At 42.1% G+C, this 13,425-nt stretch overlaps 1 long non-coding RNA gene across 1 annotated transcript; it reads left to right on the forward strand.

Annotated features, from left to right (window-relative positions):
* The first annotated feature begins 1,182 nt into the window (after nt 1–1,182).
* On the forward strand, nt 1,183–2,975 carry LOC135530034 (uncharacterized). Its single transcript, XR_010453789.1, has 3 exons — nt 1,183–1,723; nt 2,298–2,580; nt 2,657–2,975. It is a non-coding gene; the product is annotated as an uncharacterized LOC135530034 (long non-coding RNA).
* Nucleotides 2,976–13,425: the final 10,450 nt, after the last annotated feature.

The raw sequence follows: 13,425 nt of genomic DNA on the forward strand, positions 1-13,425 counted from the left end.
GGTGGTACCGGACTGGTGACACGCACTTCAGGGAGAGTGAGGGAAGCAGGCACATGACGTACCGGGCTGGGGAGGCGCACTGGAGGCCTGATGCGTGGAGCCGGCACAGGTTTCACCAGACTGCTAAACGGATCCTCTGGTCGAATGTTGAGCCGCGAAGGAAGGGTTTCGCATCCACCATCACTTCTTCCCATGTCCAAAACACCTTTCCCTTTTGGGCATGCTGCTTGGTCCTGGTTTGGTGGGATATTCTGTCATGTTTGTTGAAATGAGTGGACCAAGGCGTAGCGTGTGTAGAGTTCCACATTACCTTTAATAGTGAAACTTACAACAAAACAACAAAGACTAACAACCGTGCAGTCACGGAGCACAACAAAGCACTAACCTAAACAATATCTCACAACCCAGGTGGGAACAATAGGCTTCCTAAATATGATCCCCAATTAGAGGCAACGATTACCAGCTGCCTCTAATTGGGAACCATATAAAACCACCAACATAGAAATACACATTCTAGAACACCCCCCTAGACACACCCTGACCTAAACCACTATAGAGAATCCAAGGGCTCTCTATGGTCAGGGCGTGACACACGCACTGCTACTTTGCATATCCCAACTCTCTCTGAGACACCCTCGGAGAGTGGGGTCACGGCCAAGGTCTGCCATTATCTGGAGAAATTAAGGTGAAGTGCCTTTCTCAAGGGCACATCAACAGATTTTTCACCTTCTCAGCTCAGGATTCGAACTAGAGACCTTTCTACCTGGATGCATGTTTTGACATGTGTGTGTGTAAATACTGTAACTGAGCCACATGCAATACCTACAGAGTTTCACTAGACTCTACAATAATATGTACTCATCTCTCTTCAACCAGAAGATTACAGGAGACAGGATGGAATAATCATTTGATAGAGTCCTTTCCAAAAACCTAGCATCTCACCAGTCAGAATCTTAAACCAAAAAGATAATTTCATGGATGCCCTGCTTTCAGAATTACAGGCTGCTTTCCAAAATGTCAAGCTGCCTCTCTGATTTTCCTTGGTCACGTAGAGGTGTATAGACTGTTCCTGCCGCACCCAATGCAAATAATATTTATTTCAGAATTATGTAAAAACTCAGAAATGCTTATTACAGTTTTTTCCAACTGCTTACACACAAAATCTTTCATTCAAAGTGCAAACTACACACCAAATATCCAAAACCATAAGCTATTTCTCAGCCTTTGACTCAGTTGTCAATTGCATAAAACACTTTTTTCAAAACACTACACATAATTCTCTACCTAAAACACAAAAATCTAACAGGAAGTGACTTGCTTTCCTTTTCCAAACACAACCAATCAAAATGCTACACTTATTCACCAGGTCACAAACACACTCCTTACATGTGCAAACACTAATAGCTTAACTGATCACTAACCAACCACTGCTTTACTGTAGTATAGGCCTATAAATAGGTCAAAGGTCAGATTACCTGTTTTGAACAATGGATGCCAACAATGGACAGAGAGCAAGAGGAGTAGGAGGGAGAGGAAGAGGAAGAAGAGGACGAGGGCAAAGAAGAGAAGGAACGAGAGACATCTCTGATGAGATTAGGGCAACACTTGTTGATCATGTGATCAACCACGATTTGACCATGAGAGAGGCTGGACTGAGAGTCCAGCCCAAATTGAGTCGATTTACAGTGGCGTCCATAATTCGAACCTTCAGAAATGAGAACAGGTATGCAACTATCTAATGACTATTTTAGCATTACAGTAATGTACTGTAAAATACGTATGACTTCATAGTATTGCATAAACATTTGTAACTCTAAGCCATCCATTGACTACACTGCATTGAATGAATGAGGTTGGTTATCATGCTGTACTACATTGAATGAATGAGGTTGGTTATCATGCTGTACTACATTGAATGAATGAGGTTGGTTATCATGCTGTACTACATTGAATGAATGAGGTTGGTTATCATGCTGTACTACATTGAATGAATGAGGTTGGTTATCATGCTGTACTACATTGAATGAATGAGGTTGGTTATCATGCTGTACTACATTGAATGAATGAGGTTGGTTATCATGCTGTACTACATTGAATGAATAAGGATGGTTATCATGCTGTACTACATTGAATGAATGAGGTTGGTTATCATGCTGTACTACATTGAATTAATGAGGTTGGTTATCATGCTGTACTACATTGAATGAATGAGGTTGGTTATCATGCTGTACTACATTGTTTTGTACATTGTTTACAGTTCCTATGCTGAACACATACTGTGTTTGAATTCTGTACAGAGTGGAAAAGCAAAGACATCATGGAGGACGAGGACGCTTGTTTACAGATGTACAAGAGACTGCAATTATAAATATGGTTTTGGCCAACAATGCAATTAGGATTCGAGAGATAAGAGAGCATATCTTGAATAATGACACCATATTTAACAACATCAATGCTGTAAGCCTGTCGACCACACAACGCATCCTCCAACGGCACCGAGTAACGATGAAACAACTTTACAAGGTGCCATTTGAGAGAAACTCTGACAGAGTCAAGAATATGCGACATGACTTTGTAGAGGTATGTATGCAACACTACTTCCAGTTCTTCAGACATACCATATTTACTCATCTGTATATCCTTTTGTCTGTTACAGAGAGTATTGGAGCCGGATGCCCATGTAATTCACCATTAATTTATTTATGTGGATGAGGTTGGCTTCAACCTCACCAACCAGGCACCGCGGAAGAAATGTAATAGGACAGAGGGCAATTACCAATGTCCCTGGACAGCGTGGGGGTAATATAACTATGTGTGCTGCCATCACTCAAAACGGGGTCCTCCATCACAATGCCACACTGGGTCCGTACAACACCGGCCATATGCTCACTTTTCTGGATGCAATTTACACAATGCTTGTCCCTGATCCAGATCAGGAGCCTGCTAGATTTGTGGTTTTATGGGACAATGTTAGTTTTCACTGGGCTGTTCTGGTCCAAAACTGGTTTGCCACCCATCCACAATTTGTAGTTTTGTACCTACCCCCATATTCACATTTTCTAAATCCCATAGAGGAATTCTTCTCAGCCTGGCGCTGGAAAGTGTATGATCGCCAACCCTATGCCCGCATGCCGCTTCTCCAGGCAATGGAGGACACATGTGGGGACATAGAGGTTGCCTCTGTCCAAGGTTGGATACGCCATGCTAGGAGATACTTCCCTCCATGTGGGGACATAGAGGTTGCCTCTGTCCAAGGTTGGATACACCATGCTAGGAGATACTTCCCTCCATGTGGGGACATAGAGGTTGCCTCTGTCTAAGGTTGGATACGCCATGCTAGGAGATACTTCCCTCCATGTGGGGACATAGAGGTTGCCTCTGTCCAAGGTTGGATACGCCAGGACGCTAGGAGATACTTCCCTCCATGTTTGGCAAGAGAAAACGTATCTTGTGGTGTGGACAAAGTATTGTGGCCAGACCCAGGCCGGAGAAGAGATGAAGCGTAGCTTAGCACTGGTGAATTCCTGGACTGCCCCCCCCCCCCCCCGGGACCCCACACACACAATTGTGTTCTTTACTGTATTCTAAAGTATGGTTTTGCTGTATGCTACTGTATACAACAGTAATGTTTGGCCTAATAAATATGTTCTGTTTCTACATTGCATTGGTGTTTACAGTGTACTTGTTACCCCTCTCAGCAGATTACTTTCACTCTAGAACATTGTATTGAAATGTAGATATAAGCCTATGAAAGACCAAAGAGCTTTAGATTTAGAACAACAGTGTTTACATGGTATATCCAGAAATGTACTATTATGAAAGCAGTGTTTGCTATTTGATGCAAATGCTTCATTCTGACACGTGTTCATGGCATTTTGAATGCAGTGTTACATTTTGAAGCAGATGTGAGGCATTTTGCATTTTGTGTGTGCAGATTTGGGAATTGTGTGTAGAGTTTTGAAAAAAGGAGAAACTGTAATAATTTTATCTTAGACAAGCTGTCTTGTTGTCTAGTGCATTAGGCATAGAACTCTCTACCTGTTACACACAATGTGCATGACCTCAGCTCAGAGGAAATGATGATACAAAATGTAAAACGGAACAGAACAGAAGGATTCTCGCCAAAGGTGTGATTTCATTGTGAGAAGACAAAAAAAGTAATTTAATCATGAATAAGACAGAAAGGAAAACAATGGTGGAATTGCAGACGTATCTATTTATGCCCTCACCACCACGCTGGACTGAGTGGCAATTGCCTGGAAATTGCTATTTTATTTGAAAGGTCTGCCGGAACAATTCTCTGGGTGTAAAGATTTATTGTTCCGATGCCCTGCTTTCAGAATTACAGGCCGCTTTCCAAAATGTCAAGCTGCCTCTCTGATTTTCCTTGGTAACGCAGAGGTGTATAGACTGTTCCTGCCGCCCCCACTGCAAATAATGTGTTTATTTATTTCAGAATTATGTAAAAAATATATTAATAAGCAAGAAGAGTTATCTTAGACAGGCTGTCTTGTTTGTAGGTTGGTAAAAGACAACTGAGACTAAATGATAGTTATTATTGATTCTCACAAACTTTTTGTTTATCATGTTTCTAGTTTCAAGTTTGAATATCACGTGCACAAGTACAAGGAAATGCCTGTCTTGCAAGCTCCAAACCCAACAATGCAGTAATCAATAACAATTTAACACTACAAATAACATAAGGTAGAACAAATACACACAAGAAATTAAAATAAGAAGAACACAAGATAGTAAGAAGTTATATACAGGGTCAGTTCCAATCCCATATTTACATTGTGCAGAGATACTGGAGTGAAAGAGGTAGATATGTAAATATGAGTGTGTGTGCTTGTGTGTAGAGTCACTATAAATGTGTGTGTGTGTGTGTCCAACAAGCTGTTCTCACCATCCCCAGTAGAGCTATACTAGGCCTATACTTTTCCATTTGGAGAGTGAGAAGGCAGTGTTTCCAGCATGTGAATATGCATGATGCAGGAATACTCTGCTGGCTCTGTATAGCCAGAGGGAATTACCATGTGTTCACAGAGATGCAGATCATATTTTACAGAGCAAACCACAGCTGTTTTTTTGTGTGGTCAGGATAAAGTCATGGCCCAAATCATGGTACAGTATATGGATATCAGCTGCTATTGGTTTTAACTCAATGGAATTGCTACATTGTGGCGAGGGGCGTAGATCCTCCACTAGCCAAGTGACTGACAGTGATTTACAGCACATGGTAATTCCTATCCTGTCAATTCCCAGGAGCACAATTCCCAGACTGCTTTACTCCCACCATCACTTCTCTTCTACCATCCCTATCGACCTGCTTGCCTCTAGAAAAGTCCACCAACGTCACTAAAAAAGGCAGAGGTCTTCAGGAAAACATATTTTCAATGGTGTGGTAAAACTGAAAGCTCCATTTCATATCCACTAATAATAAAGGTAAGGTTTACTGTTGCTCGCTCTCTCAATCTTTATTTGTCATGAGAGGGTTTACGGCTTCTCAGACTTGATGTATCGGTACCGCTTGTCGTGAGGAAGCAGAGAGAGCAGTCTGTGGCCTGGGTGGCTGGAGTCTTCCTTTCACAACGCCTGGTATAGAGGTCCTGGATGGCAGGGAGCTCTGCCCCAGTGATGCACTGGCCTGTCCGCACCACTGTCTGTAGCGCCATGCGATCGAGGGCGGTTCTGTTGCCATAACAAGCAGTGATGTAGCCAGTCAAGATGCTCTCAAATAGTGCAGCTGAAGAACTTTTCAGCCTCCTGAGAGGGAAGAGGTGCTGTCGCACCTTCTTCACAACTGTGCGTGTGTGGACCTTTTCAAGTCCTTGGTGACATTGACACCGAGGAACTTGAAGCTACAGCCCCGTCGATGTGAACGGGGACGTGCCCACCTGTTGCCACAAGAAAAGGGCAACCAGTGAAGAACAAACACCATTGTTGTCACGCCTTGGTCTTAGTATTTTGTGTTTTAGTTAATTAGTTGGTCAGGCCAGGGTGTGACATGGGTTTATGTTTGTTGTATTTCTTAGTGGGGTTTTTTAGTTATTGGGGTTGTGGCTGATTAGGGGTGTGTGTTGCATAGGTTTGGCTGCCTGAGGCGGTTCTCAATCAGAGTCAGGTGATTCTCGTTGTCTCTGATTGGGAACCGTATTTAGGTAGCCTGGTTTTCACTTTGTATTTCGTGGGTGATTGTTCCTGTCTCTGTGTTAGTGTTCATCAGACAGGCTGTATAGGTTTTTCACGTTCCGTTTGTTGTTTTTGTTATTTCATGTATCGTCATTTGTTCTATTAAAAACATGAGTAACCAACACGCTGCATTTCGGTCCGACTCTCTTTCGACAAACGAAGAACGCCGTTACAATTGTAAATACATATTTATGTTTATTTATTTTTTTGTACTTTAACCATTTGCACATCTTTACAACACTTTATTCAGACATAATATGACATTTGAATTGTCTTTATTCTTTTGGAACTTCTGTGAGTGTAATGTTTACTGTTCATTTGTATTGTTTATTTCACTTTTGCTTATTATCTACTTCACTTACATTGGCAATGTTAACATGTTTTTCCCATGCCAATAAAGCCCTTACATTGAAATTGAATTGAGACAGAAGCAGAAAGCGAGAGTAAGAGTGAGTGAGAGTGACAGAGAGACAGAGAGACAGAGAGACAGAGATTAGGAGATGAGTGGAGGAGATGTACAGTGCCTTGCGAAAGTATTCGCCCCCTTGAACTTTGTGACCTTTTGCCACATTTCAGGCTTCAAACATAAAGATATAAAACTGTATTTTTTGTGAAGAATCAACAAGTGGGACACAATCATGAAGTGGAACGACATTTATTGGATATTTGAAACTTTTTTAACAAATCAAAAACTGAAAAATTGGGCGTGCAAAATTATTCAGCCCCTTAAGTTAATACTTTGTAGAGCCACCTTTTGCTGCGATTACAGCTGTAAGTCGCTTGGGGTATGTCTCTATCAGTTTTTCACATCGAGAGACTGAATTTTTTTCCCATTCCTCCTTGCAAAACAGCTCGAGCTCAGTGAGGTTGGATGGAGAGCATTTGTGAACAGCAGTTTTCAGTTCTTTCCACAGATTCTCGATTGGATTCAGGTCTGGACTTTGACTTGGCCATTCTAACACCTGGATATGTTTATTTTTGGACCATTCCATTGTAGATTTTGCTTTATGTTTTGGATCATTGTCTTGTTGGAAGACAAATCTCCGTCCCAGTCTCAAGTCTTTTGCAGACTCCTTCAGGTTTTCTTCCAGAATGGTCCTGTATTTGGCTCCATCCATCTTCCCATCAATTTTAACCATCTTCCCTGTCCCTGCTGAAGAAAAGCAGGCCCAAACCATGATGCTGCCAGCACCATGTTTGACAGTGGGTATGGTGTGTTCAGGGTGATGAGCTGTGTTGCTTTTACACCAAACATAACGTTTTGCATTGTTGCCAAAATGTTCCATTTTGGTTTCATCTGACCAGAGCACCTTCTTCCACATGTTTGGTGTGTCTCCCAGGTGGCTTGTGGCAAACTTTAAACGACACTTTTTATGGATATCTTTAAGAAATGGCTTTCTTCTTGCCACTCTTCCATAAAGGCCAGATTTGTGCAATATACGACTGATTGTTGTCCTATGGACAGAGTCTCTCACCTCAGCTGTAGATCTCTGCAGTTCATCCAGAGTGATCATGGGCCTCTTGGCTGCATCTCTGATCAGTCTTCTCCTTGTATGAGCTGAAAGTTTAGAGGGACGGCCAGGTCTTGGTAGATTTGCAGTGGTCTGATACTCCTTCCATTTCAATATTATCGCTTGCACAGTGCTCCTTGGGATGTTTAAAGCTTGGGAAATCTTTTTGTATCCAAATCCGGCTTTAAACTTCTTCACAACAGTATCTCGGACCTGCCTGGTGTGTTCCTTGTTCTTCATGATGCTCTCTGCGCTTTTAACCGACCTCTGAGACTATCACAGTGCAGGTGCATTTATACGGAGACTTGATTACACACAGGTGGATTGTATTTATCATCATTAGTCATTTAGGTCAACATTGGATCATTCAGAGATCCTCACTGAACTTCTGGAGAGAGTTTGCTGCACTGAAAGTAAAGGGGCTGAATAATTTTGCACGCCCAATTTTTCAGTTTTTGATTTGTTAAAAAAGTTTGAAATATCCAATAAATGTCGTTCCACTTCATGATTGTGTCCCACTTGTTGTTGATTCTTCACAAAAAAATACAGTTTTATATCTTTATGTTTGAAGCCTGAAATGTGGCAAAAGGCCGCAAAGTTCAAGGGGGCCAAATACTTTTCGCAAGGCACTGTAGACAGAGAAAGCAGAAAGTCAGGTATGAGGAACAGACAAGAGAGTAAAAGAGAAAGGGAGAGATAAAAGGTTAAGAGATAAATAAAGGGTGATTAGAGCCGACTCATCACTCCCTTCTCTCTTGCTCTCCCTTTTTTTTCCTCACTCTATCTCACCTTTCTCTCGTTTTCATCCTCCTTGGCTCCCTCTCTCATCTTTCTTTCTCCCTCCCACCTTTCTCCCTCCCTCCCTCCCTCCAGTCCTCTAAAGCTGCAGTGTCTACGGATCCTCAGTGTTTCCCAGCTGAATTCATTAATGTGTTTTGGTCTTGTCTGCAGCCCTTGAGCTCTGCACTTCGTTTATAGGGTCTTAGTCATCAGCTGTCTAGTGCATTAGGCATAGAACTCTCTACCTGTTACACACAATGTGCATGACCTCAGCTCAGAGGAAATGATGATACGAAATGTAAAACGGAACAGAACAGAAGGATTCTCGCCAAAGGTGTGTTTGCATTGTGAGAAGACGAAAAAAGTAATTTAATCATGAATAAGACAGAAATGAAAACAATGGTGGAATTGCAGACATATCTATTTTCGCCCTCACCACCACGCTGGACTGAGTGGCAATTGCCTGGAAATTGCTATTTTATTTGAAAGGTCTGCCGGAACAATTCTCTGGGTGTAATGGTTTATTGTTCCGATGGCCAGATTGAAATAAAGTGGATTTGATTTGTGTGCCCTTTTTAGACTGGAACATCCATTATGGTTAATGTAAGAAGAGGGATGAGGTGGCAAACTGGGACATCCATTATGGTTAATGTAGGAAGAGGGATGAGGTGGCAAACTGGGACATCCATTATGGTTAATGTAGGAAGAGGGATGAGGTGGCAAACTGGGACATCCGTTATGGTTAATGTAGGAAGAGGGATGAGGTGGCAAACTGGGACATCCATTATGGTTAATGTAGGAAGAGGGATGAGGTGGCAAACTGGAACATCCATTATGGTTAATGTAGGAAGAGGGATGAGGTGGAAAACTGGGACATCCATTATGGTTAATGTAGGAAGAGGGATGAGGTGGCAAACTGGGACTCCATTATGGTTGATGTAGGAAAGGGATGAGGTGGCAAACTGGGACATCCATTATGGTTAATGTAGGAAGAGGGATGAGGTGGCAAACTGGAACATCCATTATGGTAAATGTAGGAAGAGGGATGAGGTGGCAAACTGGGACATCCATTATGGTTAATGTAGGAAGAGGGATGAGGTGGCAAACTGGGACATCCATTATGGTTAATGTAGGAAGAGGGTTGAGGTGGCAAACTGGGACATCCATTATGGTTAATGTAGGAAGAGGGATGAGGTGGAAAACTGGGACATCCATTATGGTTAATGTAGGAAGGGGATGAGGTGGAAAACTGGGACAGGAAGTGGTCATTTCCTGTTTAGTGAATAATTCCATTTGAGGAAAAGGTGGATAAACCAGTTAGTTAGTTAGTTAGTTTGTTCATTTGTTGCTTAGTTTGTTACTTAGTTAGCTAGATATAACTGATTTATATCAACTTTATACCAACTACAAACACAGTGTATATGGTATGTATATATACCTTCAAGTCCACATGGACTAGTGCAGTACACAGGGACTAGTGCAGTACACATGGACTAGTGCAGTACACAGGGACTAGTGCAGTACACAGGGAAAAGGGTTTGATTTGGACCAGGCCTTTAGAATCATTATCTCATGTGCAGCCAGTAGATCCAAAAGGAATGCAGAAACAACCATCATTACATTTCACTTCACAACTTCCTGCTACTTACAACTTAACACTGACAGCACTCATTAAAGGTTTTGTTAGCTTAAAACTTTGATTCACCTCTTACTCCCCCTCTCCTCTTTCTTCCATTCTCTCTCCCTTATCCACCCCCAGGACTGCAACTAAAGCAGAATAACTAACGACAGAGAATGATAGATGAGAGGAGTGAGAAAATGAAAGAGGGAGAGATATACGACTCAATGCATCGCCGAAAAGCCTGTTTCTCTCCTCTCTTTCCTTTCTTTCTTACTTCCCTTTTCTTTTAGGAGGAACTGAACAATTCAGAGAAAGTAAATGGAGTTTAGATTAAAATGTTAAATGATTGATGGAGAGAGAGAGAAAGACAGATAGATAAAGAGAGACACAGAAAGATACCGAGAGAGAAAGAGAAAGACAGACAGATACAGAGAGAGAGAGACAGATACCGAGAGAGAAAGAGAGAGACAGACAGATACAGAGAGAGACAGAAAGATACCGAGAGAGAAAGAGAAAGACAGACAGATACAGAGAGAAAGAGAGAAACAGACAAATACAGAGAGAGAAAGAGAGAAAGAGAGAGTGCTTGTTTATTTTATCTTGTGTCCTTTACCATTTGTACATTGTTAAAACACTGTATATATATATATATATATATATATATATATATATATATATATTATATTATATAATATTACATTTGTAATGTCTTTATTGTTTTGAAACTTCTGTATGTGTGATGTTTACTGTTAATTTGTATTGTTTATTTAACTTGATATATTCACTTTATATATTATCTACCTCACTTAACCCATGTTTCCCATGCCAATAAAGCCCTTGAATTGAATTGAATTGAATTGAGAGACAGACAGATACAGAGAGAGAAAAAGAGACAGACAGATACAGAGAAAGAGAGAGACAGACAGATACAGAGAAAGAGAGAAAGAGAGACAGACAGACAGATACAGAGAGAGAAAGAGAGAGACAGACAGATACAGAGAGAGAGAGAGAGGGAGACAGACAGATAGAGAGAGAAAGAGAGAGACAGACAGATACAGAGAGAGAAACAGAGATACAGACAGAGAAAGAGAGAGACAGATACAGAGAGAGAAAGAGAAAGAAAGAGACAGACAGAAAGAGAAAGAGAGAGACAGACAGATACAGAGAGAGAAAGAGAGAGACAGATACAGAGAGAGAAAGAGAGACAGACAGATATATAGAGAGAAAGAGAGACAGACAGATACAGAGAGGGAGAGAGAGACAGAGATACAGAGAGAGAGAGAGAGAGAGAGGGAGAGAGAGACAGAGAGAGAGAGAGAGAGAGAGAGAGAGAGAGGAGTAGGAGAAGAGCAGAGGAGCAGTGACATAGAGCCATTCATACTGTACAGTCGTGGCCAAAGGTTTTGAGAATGACACAAATATTAATTTCCACAAAGTTTGCTGCTTCAGTGTCTTCAGATATTTTTGTCAGATGTTACTATGGAATACTGAAGTATAATTACAAGCATTTCATAAGTGTCAAAGGCTTTTATTGAAATTTACATGAAGCTGATGCAAAGAGTCAATATTTGCAGTGTTGACACTTCTCTTTCAAGACCTCTGCAATCCGCCCTGGCATGCTGTCAATTAACTTCTGGGCCACATCCTGACTGATGGCAGCCCATTCTTGCATAATCAATGCTTGGAGTTTGTCAGAATTTGTGGGGTTTTGTTTGTCCACCCGCCTCTTGAGGATTAACCACACGTTCTCAATGAGGTTCAGGTCTGGGGAGTTTCCTGGCCATGGACCCAAAATATAGATGTTTTGTTACCCGAGCCACTTAGTTATCACTTTTGCCTTATGGCAAGGTGCTCCATCATGCTGGAAAATGCATTTTTCGTCACCAAACTGTTCCTGGATGGTTGGGAGAAGTTGCTCTTGGAGGATGAGTTTGTACCATGCTTTATTTATGGCTGTGTTCTTAGGAAAAATTGTGAGTGAGCCCACTCCCTTGGCTGAGAAGCAACCCCACACATGAGTGGTCTCAGGATGCCCCAAACAATCGGAAAGGGGATTCATCAGAGAAAATGGCTTTACCCCAGTCCTCAGCAGTCCAATCCCTGTACCTTTTGCAGAATATCAGTCTGACCCTGATGTTTTTCCTGGAGAGAAGTGGCTTCTTTGCTGCCTTTCTTGACACCAGGCCATCCTCCAAAGGTCTTCACCTCACTGTGCGTGCAGATGCACTCACACCTGCCTGCTGTCATTCCTGAGCAAGCTCTGTACTGGTGGTGCCCCGATCCCGCAGCTGAATCAACTTTAGGAGACGGTCCTGGCACTTGCTTGACTTTCTTGGGCGACCTGAAGCCTTCTTCACAACAATTGAACCGCTCTCCTTGAAGTTCTTGATGATCTGATAAATGGTTGATTTAGGTGCAATCTTACTGGCAGCAATATCCTTGCCTGTGAAGCCCTTTTTGTGCAAAACAATGATGACGGCACGTGTTTCCTTGCATGCAACCATGGTTGACAGAGGAAGAACAATGATTCCAAGCAACACCCTCCTTTTGAAGCTTCCAGTCTGTTGTTCGAACTCAATCAGCATGACAGAGTGATCTCCAGCCTTGTCCTCATCAACACTCACACCTGGGTTAATGAGAGAATCACTGACATGATGTCAGCTGGTCCTTTTGTGGCAGGGCTGAAATGCAGTGGAAATGTTTTGGGGGGATTCAGTTCATTTGCATGGCAAAGAGGGACTTTGCAGTTAATTGCAATTCATCTGATCACTCTTCATAACATTCTGGAGTATATACAAATTGCCATCATACAAACTGAGGCAGCAGACTTGGTGAAAATGAATATTTGTGTCATTCTCAAAACTTTTGGCCACGACTGTAGAGCCTGGATGGATGGATTGTGTTCTTTCTGTCAGAGTAGCGTCTTGCAGAATGTGATTGGTTCCCTGACTGACGTACAGCTCCTCCTTGAAGAGACACTAATATCCTGGGATGACACTAAAGACAGGACTGCTCCTCCTAGAAGAGACACTAATATCCTGGGATGACACTAACGACAGGACTGCTCCTCCTAGAAGAGACACTAATATCCTGGGATGACACTAACGACAGGACTGCTCCTCCAAGAAGAGACACTAATATCCTGGGATGACACTAAAGACAGGACTGCTCCTCCAAGAAGAGACACTAATATCCTGGGATGACACTAAAGACAGGACTGCTCCTCCTAGAAGAGACACTAATATCCTGGGATGACACTAACGACAGGACTGCTCCTCCAAGAAGAGACACTAATATCCTGGGATGACACTAAAGACAGGA

Source organism: Oncorhynchus masou, unplaced genomic scaffold (assembly GCF_036934945.1).
Source record: "Oncorhynchus masou masou isolate Uvic2021 unplaced genomic scaffold, UVic_Omas_1.1 unplaced_scaffold_1239, whole genome shotgun sequence".
In the NCBI taxonomy this organism is placed as follows: domain Eukaryota; kingdom Metazoa; phylum Chordata; class Actinopteri; order Salmoniformes; family Salmonidae; genus Oncorhynchus; species Oncorhynchus masou.